The sequence below is a fragment of the Diospyros lotus genome, chromosome 4 (genome assembly GCF_014633365.1).
Source record: "Diospyros lotus cultivar Yz01 chromosome 4, ASM1463336v1, whole genome shotgun sequence".
NCBI classification, from domain to species: Eukaryota; Viridiplantae; Streptophyta; class Magnoliopsida; order Ericales; family Ebenaceae; genus Diospyros; species Diospyros lotus.
The window spans coordinates 37028826-37050691 of NC_068341.1; the positions used below are offsets into that span (position 1 = coordinate 37028826).

General features: G+C 34.0%; 1 pseudogene; it reads left to right on the top strand.

Moving 5' to 3' along the window:
* LOC127799821 (uncharacterized) overlaps positions 1 to 21866 on the top strand; it is a 117858-nt pseudogene that overhangs the window by 22211 nt on the left and 73781 nt on the right.

The following is a 21866-nucleotide window of genomic DNA, read 5'->3' on the forward strand; positions in this document are numbered from 1 at the left end:
AAAATTAAACATACTCATTGAATATTCTAATGCACTACGATGCACATAAACACTTGAGGGAAGTGAATTAGCTTTTCACCCTTTAAAAAAAATGTTTGAGAAACTTAGAGCTAAAGTAAAGATAAATTGAAAAATTATAGCATACAGGATATATAGCCGTTAGACTATGTAATCCTATATTGGCATAAAGTTGTCACATAAGTTAAGTGAGTTTAAAATATCAAAAATTGGCTTGATAATAAAAATAAGTCATCGAATTGACCGTAGGGAATGCCCTGGAACCTTGATGTCTAAGGAAAATGATATGGTATTGACGAGTATCCCGAGATAGGATTTATGGTATTAAAAGAAATAGGAATTGAGACGAATTTCGGTAGAGCTGTGATTCAAGCTAAAAAATTGAATTGTCGTAAGGGACTTTTAGAAAGTCAACAGAACTTTGAGAGGGCTCTAATTTTATGTAAGGATCAACATTGAAGTGATTTCGAGAAGAAACAAAGGTCTTATGAAGGCGCAAAGATGAAACGTACTTATCGAGTAAATTTGAAATTATTAATTTTAGATTTTAAGTATCTCGATGATTATTAATTCGATATTTGAGGGTGTAATAGCAATTGTGTAAAGTCTAAAATGAGATTATGAAATTAATTGAGGGTATGGTCTTAAGGTGATGTGAGGTATGGTGAAATGATCTGAGGTATGGTAAGGTATGATGAGTTAATAAAAGTTATGATAATGGATTTCAAAAGTTAATCTATTTTAACTTTGGATCACTTTGAAGTCCAAGCCTATAAATAGGGTCATAGAATTATTCTCAAGATCATTTCATTTGAGAGAGATTGAAGTGAGGGATTTATGTTTAAGAAAGATGAGGGAAAGCTGCAAAAGGAAGGAGGAAGGTCAGAGCAAAAAATTGAGGTTATGCACGAGAATCAAGGTGGTTTGAGATATGTTCAAGGTGAGAGTTCCTAATCGAAGTTTTATTTTACTATGAGTGGTTCTACCGAAAACTTGGTTTACTGTGAGTATTCTTACTTAAAAACTTAGTTTATTGTGAGTGGTTCCACTATCAAAACTTGTTTTGTTTATTACAAATAGTTTTGATTTTTAAGAGTTTCGACTTCAAACTTGATTTACTATGAGTGTTCGTCCTTATAACTTGGATTATTTTGGGTGATTCGACCCTATACTTGATTTGTTTTATACAAATGATTTGACCTGTGATAGGTTGGTTTCAAGTGGGTCGTTTGTCCCAAATTGTTTTATACATGTGCATTGAATTTCGTGGGTTATAAATTCATACATTGAAATGTTGGTTTTAAATGATGCATGTTATGTGTTGTGACATTGACATATTTATGTGTTGTACATGTGAGATGTGGGTTGTCAACTTGTGTTGTGGCACTTGAGTGATAGCACTCGGGATACGTGCCAAAGATTAATGTTATGTGACCCATTTGGGACGGGGCTGAGACGGACTTCACCCTATGGTACTCAAGTGGCGGGGTTAAGAGTGGACACCACCTCACATGTTGGTACAAGTGGCTGGGCTGAGAGTGGACACCACCTTAGGTTCATTTGAGAAATAACATTATTGCCTAGGTGGACGTTGATTCCGGGGATAGTGCTGATTTTCTTGTAGGCAGGGTTGTATTGAGATCCAGAATGCTTTTGAGTAGGAGCGTAATGCCTAACATGATATATGGCTGATACTTGGGTTCATGCATTGAGGTTGTCCCTTTTGAGCAGGATTGTGTTATGCTAATATGTCGATGTGATTGTATTGCATTCAGAGAGATTTCATTTTCCCCGATTATGGTTAAGTGCGGTGTGTGATTCTCTTAAGTTTGGACATGTTGGGATATGTCGGTTTGTTTCATGGTTTTGTATATATTCATGAAAATGTTTTGAACTCTCACTTAGATGATACAACATCTAATTTGGACTATAACTTTGAAATATTCAACGTTTCAGGTAAAAGTAGTGGTAGTAAAGGAAAAGAGGTTTTCGAGATGTAGCCGTCATTTACGTTGGTGATCTTTAGCATATATTTTGTCTATGTTATAATTATTTAGTAGTTGTTGTTAAGAGACGAGTCTCTATGTATTTTGCTTTAAAGATGTCATGTTAAACGATGGTTCGATTTCTACGTTATAAATAAAGTGAATTTGGTTATGTGAAATTTGAGGTTTCGATTCTGCTTCCACTGATGTGATGATATTACTAGTCTTAACTTATTCTTTTAAGTTAATATGCTGAGATGGTAGATCGAGATTTTAGGAGTTTAATTTATGCTGAGTGTATATTGAATGATTGTTTAAAAAAAAAAAATATATCCCCGAAATCTCGAGTTAACGCACGTTTGGGAAAAACAGGGCGTTATAGACTATGTACTACCTTAACTCTGTTAGATATGAGTCCTAAAGATCAATTATAGTGATACAAAATGACATGATCTTGTAATTCTTTAAATAATATTTAAACGACAGGTTTATATTTTTATTTAAATTGTAATATGATTTAAATTAAAAACATACCTCCACTAGTATAATAAGGAGTAAATACCATTTTTAAATGTTAAGAATATGCATGACGGATAATCCACGATTCGTTATACTATAAATATGTTCCTAACCATAGAGTTTTTAACCTGAATAGAAACAACTCGCAAAGACCAACACATCGTCTTTCTCCTTGTTCAGTATGAAATACTAAAAGATAAAGTTGGTAAGTCTCGTGTCATTCTGTATGAGATATAAAAGAAAGATGAATGGATGCTTATTACAGGAACGAGTTCATTGAACGAAACTGTTAACATTGAATCACATGGGTTATATCTCATGGGATAATGATTCAATGTTAGCTATAGATGTGCAACTAGTCTTTAGACCTGGGATGACATAGATATCTATGTATCAATGGATTATGATATCAACAATATTATATGGTTGTTCTAATCAGGAGCGATCATGCGTATCTATGTGCCTAGTTTAATAATGCATAAGATATGTGTGCATCAGACATGTAATCTATCATTTCGAGACTTATGAGGAGGATATCCTATGCGATTCAATAATCACTTGACGATAAATCGTTGGCTGAGATAATATGACAATGGAATGTGTTCTATAAGATTGTATCATAATTAATCAAGATTGATTTTGGATTTGGTCATATGACAAGATTAAGAGATTTATCCTACTAACTGTGATCTCATATCTTGTCGACATATAGAACGATAGAAGGACCGTATTGTATGGTATGGTATTGTTGTAAAAGATTCACAATATCCGCTTCACAATAAATTGGGTAATTATGACATATTATTAGATGTCACTCATGATTTACAAGAATTAATAGTTGATTGTTCTCATTGTCGATTTAATTGTGAATTCAGAAAGTTCAACCTAATAAGAAATCAATTTCAAAGAGAAGAATGATAAATTAGTAATTTTAAAATTACTAATTATAGTACATTTATTTATTAGATAAATAAAAATAATTAAATAATTATATTCATAATATAATTATTAATTGGATTGGGTTTTTTGCTAGCACATTAAGCTTATGGAACACATTCTATAAGTAACATCTAACAATATGTCATGATTATCCAATTTATTGTTAAATGCGTATTGTGAACCTTTTATTACGATACCATGCAATAAGTTATGATTATCAAATCTCTTAATCTTGTCATATATTCAAATTCAAAATCAATCTTGACTAATTATGATACAACCTTATAGAACATATTTCATCGTCATATTATCTTGGCCAAGAATTTATCATCAAGTGATTATTGGATCAAATATAATATAATTATCCTCCTTATAAATCTCGAGATGATAAATTTTTTCATGTCTAATGCACACATATCTCATGCATCACTGAACTAGGCACATAGATACATATGATTATTCATAATCAAAACAACCATATAATATCACTGATATTCTAATCCACCAATACATAAATATCCATATCATGTCAGGTCTAAGAACTAGTTGCACATCTGCAACTAATATTAAATCACTGACCTGTGAGATATAACCTATGTTATTCAATGTTAACAGTCACGTTCAGTAAACTTGTTCCTGTAATGAGCACCACTCATCTTCCTTCTATATCTCATATAGAATGGTACGGAACTCACTAACCTTATCTTTAATTATCTCATACTGAACAAAAAGAAAGATAATGTGTTGACCTTTGCAAGTTGTTACTATCTAGGTTAGGAATTTTATGGTCAGAAATATGTTTATAGTATAACGAATAGTGGATTATCCGTCACATATATTCTTAACATTTAAAGATAATATCTACTCTTTATTATACTAATGGATATATATTTTAATTTAAATTATATTACAATTTAAATAAAATATAAACTTACCAGTTAAATATTATTTAAAGAATTACAAGATCAAATCTTTTTATGTCACTATAATTAGTTTTAGAGCTCATATCTTGGAGATAGTTTTCTTATTTTATTTTTTCTTTTACATCAATCTATGAAGTATTAATATCATGGTATATATTAACACTGGAAAACACCACAATATGGTAATTTAAAAAAAAAATAGAAATTTCGAAGACAATGTGAAAAATGCATGTCAAATAATATATTTTTAGAATAGTAAATAAGTCAAAACTTTAGAATTCAAAATCCTTAGAAATTAGAAAACTTAATGGAAGGAGGACTACTAAATCTAAATCTATATTTGTTTTATTTTATAATTAAATTTTATTTTTTAAAAAGAAACTTAGATGTAGAAGTTATTTAGGATGATCGCTCTTAAGCGGCCTACAATACTTGTGTTTTCGATTATGTCAAGGGAGGTAAATCGTACATTGAGCCTTTGACCCTTACATAAGGTAAGGATCGAACTCACAATCTATCAAATTGACATTGACATTACTTATCCGACTTCAAGTACATTTGTCCTAAGTGTTGGATTTTGAGAAAAGTAGAAGAATAAAATGAAATAAAATAAATAATAGGACATGCTTTGATAAGCATTTTGAAATGTCTGTGTTGGCGCTTAACACAGGTGATCTTCGATCTGTAGAAAGTCCATGCTCTCTAGCTAGAGAAGATAATTCAAATGATGCTTTCATGCAAATCAATATAAGTTGCAGTTTTTTTAATCCTCTGGTTCAGGCGTAGTATATGACAACCTTGATTAGGTCCATGTGAAGCCCCAAAGGTTAGATGAAGAAGACATATGGTTTCATCCTTATCCTCAATATTCATATCCATGTTTAATTAATATATAGAAGTCTTTTGTAATGTTAAGAGACTTTCGTTGCAATGGGAAATCAATGTTCAAGACACCAGAAATTGTATCTGGGTTGGCAACGTACGTAGGACTTCTAACTAGTACTCATATGCCACCAATTTCTTTTGAGTATTTGTGAAAATCACATGGTCTACCCCAATATTATAGGATTGAATTTCATGGCAATCACATTTTGATGAATTTGGAGGTACGTAGTTTGCACTGATTCTACCCCACCTAGAGTCTGAGCTAGATCGGCAAAAATTGGGGAATGGTTATTTATGTTTTCTTTCTACTTTCTTGCAATATAATGAACTTGCTGTTGACTCGTGATCTTAATTTTTGTGGAGTAGTGGAATGAAAGTTCTAGGTAGGTGTGGACTGGCCTGAAGGACGAATATTACAAGGTACTTGGATGGGTCAAATAGGAATTGCTAGTGCTGGTTCATATTTTCTACGTTGAAAATTTGTCGCTTTGTATGGATTGTATTTACTTGAATTGCTAGACATGCTAATTAGTATAGTAAACACAACACATATTGAGAGTGACAGTAGAGTTTTGCATTCTCTAATACCTAACTACATGCATTTGTAGACAATGACGCCACGAGTATTGAACTGTAGTGTCTTGATCTGTTTGTTACATAAGTTGATCTTCAAAATATTGGAACTATATTCAGACATACCAATTTTATGATCATAGGCCTTGACCTATATTCATGATACTTAGATATATTGAGTGTATTCATGACTGGGGAATGAGAGATATTTACCATTGTGGTGTGCGAACATCAATGTTTGTTATTCATTGGATTTTGATTATGTGCTGGGGGGACGGGGAGTGAGAGAGATATTCAAGTGAGACTGAGCGACTGAGAAAATAAGAAATAGTCAGTTATTTCCTAATCAGGTTGATTTATCAAATGTTGTTACAGAAGGATAAGAAGTAACCTCGTTACAGCCCATTGACATGGCATTCTATATAATCATGCCAATGAAATCTGGCAGAAGTGAAGTGACACTCGTGTCAATGGATTGATGGGACTGATTTGGAGCCTTAATATTTGCTTATATGTATATATATATATTTGTATGGTTTCAAATTACATGGTTCATGTGAATTGTGTGCAGTTCTCATGGGTGCAATGTTTAAAACAGTTCAAAGTGGTTTTACAAAAACAACAGGCCTGCTGATGGTGCTCTTCTCCTGGTTGGCTGTGTGTGTCGATTATAGTTGTTCAGTTGAGATTAGAGTCGTGAATCCATGTATTCATTTTGCTAATTGAGAATTGAGAATCAAATCAAATGAAATAGTAAGATTCAATTTACAACACATAAAATCCAAGCATAAATCTCGTATAAAATATCTAATGTGTTGAAAGTACATCTTAAAGTACTAAATAAATATATAAAAGCATATCAATTATCAAGATCATCATCTTTTAAGTTCTAACTAATCATCCTCAAGTTATCATCGCTATCATCTTCTTCCTCACTATTGTCATCCAGTACGAGTATATTCTCTAGTTCTTATTCTTGGTCATTTTTCATCTTCTGTGTGCTCAAACATCAATCAATTTAACTTCTTCACCTTTAGCAGCTTTACTGTTAACTTTTTCTACAGTAGTAATCTATAGCACAGCACAAAAAAAAAAAAAAAAAAGGCAAAGGTTGGCCGTGTATCTTCATAAGCCCATTAGTGGCAAACACATTAGTTTCAAAGGCGGTCAGTGAGGCTAATCCGGAGCGTTTACTGGACTTGTCCCTAGTTTTCTTGGATTAGTTGCTATTCTATGGCTTTTAGAACATTAGTAAGCATTCTTCAGTGTCACTGATCCATTCAACAATTTGCAGGTTTATATCACAAATTTCAAGTTTCCTGACCTTGAAAGTTGGATCCAGGTATCCAAATTTATAATACAATTTATCCTCACCATAATGCTTAATGCTGAAGAAGCACAAGTGCACCTACAAAGCTACTATGTCTGTTTTGGATGACTTTGATTGACATCTAGATGTGCTTTATTATTATGGGTTAATACATAATTTAGTCCCTGAACTAATTAAAAAAATGACTTTAAGAATATCAATTAAATTGTGCTCACTGTTCATCCCTAGACAAAATAATTTATACACTTTTAGTCCCTAACTTAACCAACGTTAACTGAGACGTTAACTTTATCTCGTCACGCTGCCACGTCATTGACACGTCACTCTTCAGCACTGCCACGTCACCACTGCTTAATGTATGTTTTAGTCCCTGGACTAATAAAGAAAATGGCTTTAAGGATTTCAACTAAATTGTGCTCACTATTCATCCCTAAACAAAATAATTTTATACACTTTTAGTCCCTAACTTAACCAACATTAACTGAGATATTAATTTTGCCTCGTCACGCTGTCACGTCACTACCACGTCACTTATAATATTCACGTCTGCTATCCATATTTTTATTAAAAAAAAAAACAACTTCAACACATACCCAACCATGGCTGCCGGCGGCCATGGGGAGCCATTTTTCCCCCTTCTCCCTCTCTCCTCGATTTGGACCACTCTTGCCTCTGCACCCGTCATCGATTCAGCCATTGCCGGTCGCCTCGGAAAGACTAGGGGTCGGGGACCCTAAACCCAGCAATCAAGGAACAGTTAGAGGTCAGCGACCAAGGTTCTGGGGTTCCCCGACCACTAACAGCTGACGGCCATGGCGGCCAGTCGCCCGACCATTAGGTTCCTAGTCCTAACCACGGCTGGGTCGAGGAACCCAACCTCCTCATGGCCGTGGTCGGGGAGCCCAACTGTGGAGACGTCGTTGTTTTTTTTTTATAAAAATATAGACAATAGATGTGGATATTATGAGTGACGTGGCAGCATAACGAGCCAAAATTAACGTCTCAGTTAATATCGGTTAAGTCAGAGACTAATAATGTATAAATTTTTTTTGTCCAAGGATGAATAGTGAGCACAATTTAGTTGATATCCTTAAAGTCATTTTTTTTATTAGTCCGAAGACTAAAAAATGCATTAAGCCGTGGTGATGTGGCAGTACTGAAGAGTGACGTGTAGGTGATGTGGCAAAGTTAACGTCGGTTAAGTTAGAGACTAAAAGTGTATAAATTATTTTGTCCAAGGATGAACAGTGAGCACAATTTAGTTGATATCCTTAAAGCCATTTTTTTTATTAGTTCAGGGACTAAATTATGTATTAAGCCTATTATTATTTATTTGTGTTGGGACGAGATAAAACTAGGCCACTACTAACATTTAGAATCTCAGAAATAAAGCCTCAAAACATCAAAGACTGAACAATCGATATGAAAAAAAAAACTTCCATGTAAACAAAAACAGAAATAAGAATGCAAGATCGAATACAACACAATTAATCGTGATTCACCTATTAATGAGGGCTGCATTCACGTTGAGCTTTGACAATGAAAGCTAATTGCACTATCGAAAATGTTGGTTACAACCTCAATATACAAATCACACCCTCATCCATTAAAAGTACAAACAAAAGGCTCTCTAATCAAATGTCCCATAACCACAAGAATACAGATTAGAAACAACAACCCTAGAGAAAAAACAGAGAGAAGAAACTATATAGAGAGCTAATCATAAAAGAGAATGAGAGAAAACCTTAAATGGTATACTCAATCGGAGGCTATATTGCACACATCTCAATGAGACGAATAAACATAAATAGGAAGAAGCATTAGTGTGGATTTGATCTAGAAATGGTGATCGACGGCCAAGAGAGTAACAGATAAAGCGACAAATGAGTACAGGAGAATCAACGAGTTGTAAAACGATGCAGAAGGTTGCCGTTTGGCCCTTTGCTTTTGGTTGCTCCAAAACGACAACGTTTTGGAGTAACCTGTCAACGGTTGTCAAATGGCTCTCCATCCTTTGTCCAAAATAACAGCATTTAATGAAGCTTCACAGAATTTTAATAATTTGGGTAGATTACTCTAAAACTCTCGAGGTTTCACTAAACAATCATGCATGCCCCCCACGTTTTAAAAGTTACATTGACCTGGTCTCCATCAAACGGATTTTAAATAACTTATTATAATTGCAATTTCACCCCTGAAATATTAAATTCTCCATATAAAACGACAGGCTGTTCCCTGTGTAAGTAAAATTTGAGAAGTTATATAAGGTACCTCTTTGATTTCTCAAAGGACAATGATAATCTTGATGATTAATTAGGTGGGCCAGTTGCATCAACTAAGTGGGGAAATCCTCGTATTGCCACTCCCCAGTTCACTTAACATTTGCAAATGTTAAGCGAAAGAGGAGGTGCAAAATAGAAATTTCCCCTACTTGGTTGATACAATCTGTGCAATTGGGGTACCTCTCTAATTTATTAAAATGTGTGAAAAACTGCAAGAAACTAAAACAGTGCATGCGATTGCAGAGATAGAATTTAGGTGAAAAAAAATGAATTTTAAGGAATTAAATTGCAAGGAAAATAAATTCTTGAAAATTGAATGTTTAAGACTGCGTTCTCTTTATTGTTTTCAAATCATTTTTAGTTTTTGATTTTTTAAAATAATAAAATTTTAGTTTTTGATTTTCTAAAATGCGTTCTCTTTCCTATTTTTCAAAATGTACTTTTGAAAATAAAAAAAAATTATAAAAAAACTCAAAATAATAAAAAGTTATTTTGAGTATTTTTATCCAAAACAAACTCTAAACTCAAAACATATTTATTTATTTATTTAATCATATTTTATTATTATAATGGAAAAAAATATTACAACTTTAAAATATATATATATTTTTAATAATATATTAACATTAAATATTTCTAATTTACTGAATAATCAAATTTATTGAATAAAATATCATTAAAAAATTATTTTCAAAAATTTTAAAGAGAACGCGTTTTCTAATTTTCTGTTTTGAGAAATAGTTTTTCAAAATGACAAAAAAAATGTGTTTTCAATTTTCTAAAAACAGACTATCAAAAGAGAAAATTGAAAATGAATTCAAAATTCAAAACTAAAAATTAAAAAGTAAACAGAACGCAGCCTAAACTGCTTGATTGGTCTAATTTTCTACCTGAAAACTGTTGTTATTTTCTATCTTTTGGTATTTGATTGGTAATATTTTTTTATAGAATTTTGTTATTTTCTTGGCATTTCGTGTTTAATAGGCATTATTTTTCATGAAAAATGACACATTTTTCATAAAATTCAATGGTGAAATTATATTGAAAAATATTGAATCTTGTATAAAAAGAAATTAAAATAATAACATATTTTAGGTTAATTAAATTATTTCCAAAAATTAAAATAAAACCATAAAATTAAAAAAAATTATTTTCCAAATTTATTAATTTATACAATTTTTTTTATACATTTGCATTTATTAATTATTAAAAATAAAAAATATATTATTTTGTAAACCCTCTTTCATTCTCCCTTATTCACCTGCCCTTCTCCCTCATTCCCCAGCCGTCGCCCACCCCCTGCTTTTCTCCCTCTCCGGCCTCCCTGCCTCCGTCGAACCTTGGATCGTCGCTCGCCCTCCTCGCTCGCCTCTCGCTCAGTTGCTCTTGCCTTTACCTGGCTCTGTTGCTAGACGACACCGACTCAGCCTAGGCCTCACTTTCACCACCTCGCTAGTCGCCTCCTTGGCGCCTCGCCCTCGGTCACCACTTGCCTTTGCTGGCAGTCGGCTCTCTCCTCGTTCTCTTGCTTGCTGGCTCTCTCGACTCTTTCACTCGATAAGTTGCTATTTTCAATTATCAAGAAAATTCCATCTCCTCCACCCAAGGAATTTAATTTTCATGATTTGAAGGAAAATCCCTTCACGTGACCATTAATGGGAAAATAAGTTCCTTGGAAAAAAAAAAAAAAATAGCTATCAAACAATGCACAAATGCAAGTTAGAAATTGGGTGGAAAAATTGTCTTTTTCTTGAAAAAAGTTGGCTATCAAGCGCGACTGAATGATTTTCTAGAAGAACTAGAATTTTGCAAAAATTGAGAGGCTTCCATTTAGTAAGTAGGAAAAAGAAAATAGAGAGCTAAAACTCAAAAAATACAAATAATAAAAAAATAAAAATAGATGAAAAACTAAATGTCACATCCCTGGGGTTGAGTTATGGTGTTAAAGGGAATTTAAGAAGATTAATAGAAAAATTTAAAAGAGATATCAGATGAAAAGAAAGAGAAATAACAAAAAAAAAAAAATGAGAATATTCAAGAGAAATGAATGGGAGAGTATAGAATTAGTAATTTGAAGGGGCTGATAGTAAGAAAGATCATAGAATTGGACCATCTGGACCGTTTAATAGTCAAATCTCTTAATTAATTTGGTCGATTTTTAATTAAGTGTGTGTTTGATGATATTTAGTTGAAAAAAAATATTTTTTAATTTGTATAGAAAATAAAAATTATCTCCTCATAAATTTTTTCATCAAAAATAGGTCAAAATATATTTTAATAATTATACTATAAAATTTAATTTTATAAAAAATATAATATATTAAATAATAAAAATAAAATTTAATTTTTTAAATATAATATTATTTATAAAATTTTCATACTAGCAAACAGACGAAGATGCATACTTTGATTCCATTCCAGCTGGCCTGGCTGTGGAGTCAGGGCTACCGGCGGCTGGCCTTGCCCTTAACCCTCACGTCAAGTTGACTTTGACTGCTTTGATTCCATGGCTGTGGGTTGACTCTGTTGACTCCATGCATTTTTGCCGGTAGATGATACGGGCCGGGTCACCTGTTTCATCGGAAAAATAGGATAATAATATATATTATATATAATATAATAATAACCGATTGTTCTATATAATAATGTTATTATAAGGGGATTGAATTTAAGAGAAAGTCCATTTTTAATTTGGTCTCTTTTTTTTTTTTATTTTAAAAACAAGTAAAACTAAATTGTAATGGCCCAAATTTTGTGGGTCTTTGTTGGACAGTTTAGGATTTTTTTAGAATACAAAATCGACAGTGACTTTATATAAAATTTCCGAAAGTACCTTATACCTATGTAAGACAATTAAATTGAAAATATGGTAAAAATTGATCCTAATTAATGAATCTATAAAAAGAAAAAAAGCAATAACAGTATTGATCCATGTCACCCTAAAATGTGAGTTCCATGAGATTTTGTTCAATGCACAAAGATTTAACGTCATATTCTTCTTTTGGTGAAGTTCGAATCACTTGTTCAACACGTGAGAATATATATATATATATATATTTATGTATATTTGTCAATCAAGTAATAAAACACCTAGTGAGCCTTTAATTTTTTTTTTTTATTCTTATGAATAATCAATAATCTCGAAATGCATTATTACAAGATGGAAAAGTCTTAAGAGCCAGAAAGGTTTATCGAACGCCTTACAGAAAAAGGGTAAAAAAATGAAATTACATCCGCTCACTTTGCAAATTTGCAAAGCGAGGCACTGCCCCTGCTTTCTCCTCTCCCCTCTCCCATGGTCGCACATCCGCTGCCTTTGCCTCATCGCAGAGGCAAAGCAATAGCAGTAAGGCGACAGCGGCATGGCAGCGAGGCACCGCGGAGAGGTGAAGGTAGCGGAGGCGCAACCATAAGAGGGGAGATAAAAGAGAGTAGGGGCAGTAACCCGTTTTGCAAAAATTACAAAGTGGGTGGGGGCAATTTGATCTTTTTACCCCCTTTTTATAAGGCGCTTGGTAAATTCACCGAGCCTTGTAGAACGACTCTTACAAGATGATTACCAAGTAAACCCATGTCATAGTTTAGGACAAAAACACCATTTGCTTTTTTACTAACCCACCTAGCTATTCCACTTGTTATCTACCGAGCCACGTGAGAATTCAATACATAATTGTCATGATATTTGAATTCAAATACAATAAGTTAAAACTTTAAACATGCACACATTTTATGTCTCAAACTTGATTTATTCCAAGTAAAAGGCATAATAGCAATAACAAATAAGTTTATGGATGCTCATGAAATTTTTGGAAAAAAAAAAGATAATTAGCATAATTTTCAAAATCAGCAAGTTTATGTGCAATAACACGAAAGATAGGGGTACAAGCGTCACCTTGACAAAGTTAAATCTTTTCAAAAAATGGTAACTATGTCCTCATCTTCCCCAAGCAGTATGTTCATCGCCGGCGACACTACCGGCGTGCATATCAATTCAACCGTAAAACCATACATCTTGAATATGAGGTAGGTACTCAAAGGCGCCCCTTTCCACTAATAGAGTTGTTTTTAGTGTTGTAATCATCTTTCATTCCTCCACATTGCCTTGACCTTGGAAGTTAATTGTTGTAATCATCTTTTTGAGGTGTTCTAATTTTAGTCTTTGATCTTCCTATAAACTTTATAGTCTTGTGGTATTTTAATCTTGCAAAACTCTTATTTTATTCTTTTGATGTTGTACATATTAAAATCCATTTATCTACATGAGGTTTAGAAACGATATACCTCAATAGATGAAGTTGATGTTGGTTGTGTTGTTGCTTTCGTTGCGCCACTCGACCTAAACCCACCGGCCTCCCGATTGTGCCCCCACGAATCTCATTTCATGAACAGCCACGAACATCCTCCAAATGCACCTGTTCTTAGCTGACCAAACCTCCCCTACTTGCATAGGGGACCAAGTCAATCCTCCTGTAGGTAGTCACCGAAACTCTTTGCCAGACTTATGTGCTAGTCAAACCCCAAACGAAGGTGACTGTAAGCTGGAACCGTTCTCAACAATCAATCCATCTCATGGACTTAAAAATGGTATTCTACAAAATAAGGGCAACAGGTTTGTAAAAAGCACTAACAGCAACTCTTGCGGAATGTTGCCGAAAACTTGCTGGAAAATCACTACTGCTAGTATCGCCGGCAATTCTTACCATCATAGCAGCTGGATTAGCTAGAGAACTCGATTGCACCGCCATTAGCATCTTGCAACAGTGCCCATCTGACCGTCAGTGACACTCGCCAGCGACGAAGTGCTACTCGCTATTAGCTGCCTGCGGTGGTCTTTTGTAACACCCCGCTCCCACTTACGGGTGTTACTCGTGAACAATCACTCAAATTGTCCACCTGTCCGGTCTGGGTGAAGGATGGACCATGTTTCAAGACGAAACGCCCTAAGTGGGAACTAAGCTCGTCCTTCCCTTCCCTAAATCCCAGGATTCACTAGCAGAATTGGGCTTTAGCCACACCGCATTGGCTATAAAGAAAATCTCATTCAGACGCCCAATCGCCATTTTCTCAATTATTTTTAATTCTTTTCCCATTCAAGAATTTTTTTTTCTTTTACCGGGCTCCATAAATCACCATTAAAAATCAATCCATTGATTGATTACCAAATTTGAAGGAAAAACTCAAATTTTCAATTTTCCAAAATTTCGACATTTTCTCCAAAAAGCTCGAAAAATCCCTTTATTTTGAAATTTCCTCCGGGGCCCAAAATCAATTAAGAAATGCCCCAATTTCTCCCAAAAATTCCAAATTTTTAAAAAATTTTGGCCGACGGGGCCCGCTGGCAGGCCTGGGGCCCCGCTGGGCACTGGTCACGCGGGCTGGCTGTGCATGCCGCGCACGCCCGCGCGACCGCCTGGCGCTCGCCCTCGCGCACGCGGCCCTACCTGCGCGCGCAGGGCTACTGCTGGCTGCTTCCAAATCTTTTTTTTTTTTTCTTTGAGCCTTCCTAACCCAAACTTTCCAGAATTTAAATTAAATAAATAAACTTCATTTTCCTCTCATCTCTTCTTTCTTTCATTCTTTCTACAAATGGCTAAAAGGGAGACAAGTCTTCCACAGTTGCCATTTTATATTAGCCTTTTCATATTTCAAGAATGCATCCTAGCCATTCATTAAAGGCACAATCCATGTGCTTAAGGGAAAACTAAATCTCAACCATTCATTTTAATAAACAAGACTTCTCCCTTGGAGAAAACACAAGAAGCACAATTCATGCCATTTAGTCTTCTTAGATCTCCACCCTTGATCTTGTCTTGAAATCTCAAAAATAGAATTTCTTTTCTATTTATTTAATTTAGTTATTTTCCCCCATCACATGAGAGACTACTTTGAATGACATAAACACTTTCTTTCTCATTTAAATAAATCTTATATTTTCCAAACAATAATGGGAGACCATTTTCCCATTTTCTTTTTCCATTTTCTTTTTAAGCAACAACATCATGGCTTGCATTTAACACTTGAAAGACCATTTATTCACCAATTTAAATTTCTTTTAAATGTCTATTCTTGATTCACAAGATCATGCCATGTGTCCCTAGCCACCATCTCCCAATTTCTCATTTCTTTCCCATTTAAATTAATGGGACCATTTTCATAACCATCACACTTGAGAGATATAATTAATTTCTTTCTCACTAAATAAAATCTCCATATTTTTCAAGGCATTAATGGTGACCATTTACTATTTTCTTTTGAATTTTCTTTAATCCATATAATCATGCCTTTCTTTAAATGCTTGAAAGACCATTTAACATTTCTTTTGCATTTAATTAATTCACCCAATTATACTTGAACCACAAAATGCCAAGTGTCACAACAAGACACTAACCTTGACTTCCAAGTTTAATCTCCACCATCCATGTGGCATCACCACAATTATCCACCAATTTAGAAAAAATTAATTATTTTCATAAATAATTCAATATCCAATTTCCCTATTTTCCATAATTGAATTCCTCTATGGAATTAAATTCTAAAATTTCCAAAATACCCTTTGTGAATTATTAATCCCATATATCTCCACACAAATACTAAATTGAGATTTTATTCACTTACACACCTAATTCCACATAGGAATTATTTTTAATTTATCAAAATACCCTTTTATTGGATTTCTCTATCCAAATTACCAAAATACCATTCTCATGGGTGATTAGTGGTTAATTTTGTAAAAATTTTGTTATAATTATACCCTTCTTTTGATCTTAAATATGGTTTAAATTAGATATTACTATATATTTTATGGTTATATGCAAGTTTAAATTGAAAGATGAATGAAATGAAGTTCTAAAATAAATAATAATAATAATATATAAAATTATATATAATATATATACATCATTATATGCATGCATGTAATATATATATATAATATAATCTAATATATATATGTGTGCCATGTGTAATACATATATATATAATATATAATTTATTAATAATATTAAATTATTATTATTTTTTTAGTTTTATTTTTTTTTTTGTAGGCATGAAGAATTCAAGCCCATGAAGATTTAAAGTCCATGAAGAAATCAAGCCCATGAAGAAATCAAGCCCATAAAGAATTCAAGCCCATGAAGAATTAAGGCCCAATTTGAGCAACTCATGGAAGATATTATTTGGAAAAGGCCCAAGGATTATTTTTAATCCTAATGAAGATTAAAAAACCAATTTATAGAAATCTATTTTTATTTTTTATGTGAGAGCTTTATTAGGTGTGTTTTTTAGCTAAAATCCATTTAACTATTAGGTGGATATTATAACTAAAATCCATTTAACTTTATGAGTGCTTTATTAGGTATGTATTTTAGCTAAAATCCATTTAACTTTAAGTGTGTGAGTGCCCATTAGATATAATTATGTCTAATTGAATAATTGAAATTATGTGGTTTGTATTGCATCTTGTGGTCTATAAATAGCTCACTTGATTGCATTTGTAAATGTAATTATTATTCTTGAATCAAAGTTTAGTTGTTTCCTTATAATTCTCTCTTTGAGAATTGTTCTTGTTCTTTCCCCTTTTCTTTAGTATTCTCTCTTGTGATCTTACTTCCTTCATTTCTTCTTTTTAATTCTTATGTCATTTATTGTTACTTTATTATTCACCGTCTAAATGGCCGGTTAATTTATGTCTTTAAATTTCTGTAATTTTAATTCTTGTCTTTTAATTATTCACCGCCTAAATGGCCGGTTAGTTTATGCCTTTAAATTTCTGCAATTTTAATTCTTGTCATTTAAATTATCCACCGCCTAAATGGCCGGTTAGTTTCTGCTATTTTAATTCTTGTCATTTAAATTCTGTTATTTAAATTACGTTGTTTAAATTCATGTCAATTAACTTTTAAATGGAAATGAGTAACTAAATCTAATCTTGGGTTAAGGCAAGGACAATGTCCAACGCCAATGATTCCAAAAAAAAACTACGCTTTAAATAAGTAATATTAATTTAAACTTCAGTATGAGTATGTTTTGATTATTGAGAAATCACTAGGTTTGGATTGGAGCGTAAGCCTAACTTAGAGCTTTCATGTCACGCATAAGAGTTACTAGAACTGGAAACGCTATCATACCCAAACCCGGATAATTAACTTAGTTATTTTGTGTATTAATTGCAATTAAATTTATGGTAGTTGCTTAAATTAGAATCTCGCATATCATGTATGGGGATTGCTTAAACTAGAACTATCATCATCTCTAATTGCATTTAATAACAAACTCTCATATCTGAAATTAAATTAATGTTGCTAATCTTTTCTGCTAAAATTTGGGAATCAACGGTTTGGCACTGAAATTGCCTTAACTCAAGTACTATCCTATTTTATATTCTCACTTTAAGTATTTATTTCAATTACTGCCTTAATTTATTTCCTAGTATCTGTTGTTTAAAAAACCATAAAAAACTTTGTTGCCAATTTATCCAAATGCGTGTGTACTTGTGTGTGACATTCTTTTTATTTTATCATAAATAAATTTCTCAGTGGACGATCTGGACTCATTCAGAAAACATAAATTTAAATTTGGACTACAACTGCACTCGTACATTGACGAGTATAAACCTCTCACCTAAATAAAAAAAAATATAAAATTTTTATTATGTTTTGTTTTGTGTTTTAATTGCAGGGTGGGAGTGCAGCCAAATTTTGGCACCGTTGCCGGGGAGATTGAGGCAAAAACAAAAAGGAAAAAAATATAAGAATAAGCATCTCCTGATAAATTCGGTAACTCTGTTTCTTTTTACTTTATTTTTTGTCCATTGTGTATGATACTTAGGTCTGGTAGAACTGTAGAAATTCAGTCACTCATGTCTCAACACAATGAGAACATACCACTTCCACACAACATGTCTGCACGTGGTAGTGACCACGGTGACCCTGATCCCATTGATCAGGAGATTATCAGAGACCTCTTAGGGAGTATCTTCATCCTCCTAGGCAGACAACCCCCTCATGCATTATTCTTCCCATCAACCATCATAGGTTTAACTTCAAACCTGGCACAATCCAATTGTTACCAACTTTTCATGGCATGGATTCTGAAAATCCATATACTCATATGAAAGAATTTGAGGAAGTGTGTAGCACTTGCATGGACCATACAGCAAATGAGGATGTCATAAGATTAAAACTCTTTCCATTCTCACTGAAAGATAAGGCAAAAATATGGTTAATTAAGCACTCTCCCACCTAGATCTATAGGAACTTGGAGAGAAATACAAACAACTTTCTTAAAAAAATACTTCCCTGCCAACAAAACTGCTACTCTTCAAAGACAAATCATGAACTTTGCTTGTAAACCAAATGAGAATTTTGCTCAAGCGTGGGAAAGGTTCAAAGACCTTCTTCACACTTGTCCGCACCATGCTTTTGAGCAATGGAGAGTGGTCAGTTTCTTTTATGATTTACTCACTCCCCAATTGAAAATGCTAATTTCTACAATGTGCAATGGAGAATTCTATGAGAAGACTCCAGAAGAAGCTTTCCACTTCTTTGACACATTGGCTGAGAATACAAGGAACTGGGAAGTTGGTCCAACATCTGCTCTTGATTCAAGAGAAAATCCACAACCTAGAGGGAGATACCAATTGAGTGAGAGTGACGATTTAAATGCAAGATTAAATGCTTTAACAAAGAAAGTTAAAAACATGCAACCCAAAAAGGTGCAATCTGTTAATCAAGTGGAAGTAAAGTGTGCTGTGTGTGATGCAACAGATCATTCAACTGAAGAATGTCCTACCTTACCTGCTTTCAAGGAGGTATTGTATGGGCAGACTAATAACAATCATTCACACAACTTTGAAGGGAAACAAAATCAAAATCAGAGTGGAGCCTATTATGGGAATAATCAGAACTACAATTCATACTATCCCAATAATAGAAATCACCCCAATTTTTCTTGGAGAAATGATTCTGGAAATCATTCTCAACCTCCCTTCCCTGCACAACAATACACCTTCCAACAAAATCAAGATTCTTCATCCAATACTTACCAACCTCCTCATAGGAGATCTTTGGAAGATACCTTACACCAGTTCATCCAAAGTCAAACAGGTATCAACAATCAGGTTGCTCAGCTTGTAAAAAATCAAGACCAAACAAATAGAGCCATAGAAGACATTAGGAGCCAGTTGACCAAGATAACACAAACATTGAGTGTGAGAGAACCCGGAAGGTTTCCATCCCAAACTAATCCTAACCCAATTAGGCAAACCAACCAGGTAGAAGGTTCAAATAGTGAAACCAACACTCATGAACAAGTGCAAGCAGTGACTGCCCTAAGAAGTGGAAGAATAATTGAGAAACCAACTGATCCTAGGATAAACCAACATGTTGATGAAGAAAAAGAACCAAAAGATCATGAATCCACCGTGGAAAAAAATGAAAAAAATAAGAAAAATGAAAAACAAAAAGAAGATGAGAAAGAAATTCAATATAGGCCCAAACCACATTTTCCACAAAGGTTGAATCATTTGAAAAAAGAGCAACAAAATGCAGATATATATGAAGTGTTTAAGCAAGTGAGAATCAACATCCCGCTGTTGGATGCAATCAAACAAACACCTTCATATGCAAAATTTTTGAAAGATCTGTGCACTGTTAAAAGAAAAACAAATGTGCATGAAAAGGCATTCTTGACTGAACAAGTCAGCGCCATTCTCCAATTGAAAACTCCTCCCAAATACAAAGACCCAGGCTGTCCAACCATTACATGCATCATAGGAAGTCAAAAGGTTGATCGAGCACTCTTGGATTTAGGAGCTAGTGTCAATTTGTTGCCATACAGTGTGTATCAACAGTTGGGATTAGATGAGCTTAAACCCACTAGAGTGACCCTTCAGCTGGCTGATCGATCAGTCAAAGTTCCACGAGAAATTGTGGAGGATGTTCTGGTATAAATCGATAAGTTCTACTTTCCAGTGGACTTCATCGTTTTGGACACCCAGCCGCATCAGGGGCCTCAACCTCTTGTGCCAGTCATCTTAGGTCGACCATTCCTTGCCACATCAAATGCCATCATCAACTGTAGGAATGGTGTGTTAAAGCTATCTTTTGGGAACATGACTGTAGAAATGAATATCTTCAGGGTAGCCAAACACCAGGACACTGAGAGTGAAGTGGAGGAGATAGACTTGATCCAAACACTGACCAATGACTATTTTGAAGAGTTCATGAGGAGACCCAAAGAAGGAAATCAAGATCTTGAAGAAATAAAAGAAGTGGAAGTCATAGGCAAAGAAAGTGAGAAGCCTACATGGATGCCTGGTTTAAAGCCATTAAGGAACTTGGACAGTAAGCTCATGGCTCCTGATAGCCATCAGTCCACGCCTGAGCGAAAGCCATTGCCCAGTGATTTGAAGTATGTCTTTCTAGGAGAAGGGGAAGCATTCCCAGTGGTGATCTCTTCAAGTTTGACACCTCAGCAAGAGCAACAACTGATAGAAGTTCTAAAAGCACACAGGAAGTCATTAGGATGGACCATTTCAGATTTGCAAGGTATTAGCCCTTTGATCTGTACTCATAAGATATTCTTGGAAGAAGGAGCAAAACCAGTTAGGCAAATGCAAAGGAGATTAAATCCCAACATGAAAGAAGTTGTCAGAAAAGAAGTGTTTAAGCTATTGGATGCTGGAATAATTTACCCAATCTTTGATTCTAAGTGGGTAAGTCCAACACAGGTAGTACCCAAAAAGTCTGGAGTCACTATTGTAAAAAATGAGAACAATGAACTGATTCCCACGCGTATCCAGACAGGATGGCGTATGTGCATTGATTATAGAAAACTCAATTCTGTGACAAGGAAATATCATTTTCCTTTGCCTTTCTTGGATCAAGTTCTAGAGAGAATAGCAGGCCAAGCCTACTATTGTTTCTTAGATGGGTACTCAGGGTACAATCAGATAGAAATTGCACTAGAAGATCAAGAGAAGACTACTTTCACATGTCCATTTGGGACATTTGCATACAGGAGCATGCCATTTGGGTTATGTAATGCTCCAGCCACCTTTCAAAGGTGTATGATGAGCATTTTCAGTGAAATGGTTGAACAGATTGTTGAAGTATTTATGGATGACTTTTCTGTTTATGGAAGTAACTTTGAGGCCTGTTTGGAGAATCTGAAAAAGGTTTTAGCAAGATGTGAGGAAACAAATCTGATACTCAATTGGAAAAAATGTCACTTCATGGTGAAACAGGGCATAGTCTTGGGGCACATCGTTTCATCTAGGGGGATGGAGGTAGACAAGTCAAAAATTGAAACAATTAAAAAACTCCCCATCCTTAGGAATGTGAAAGACATCAGAAGTTTTTTGGGACATGCAGGGTTTTATAGGAGATTCATTGCTTCCTTTAGCACCATAACA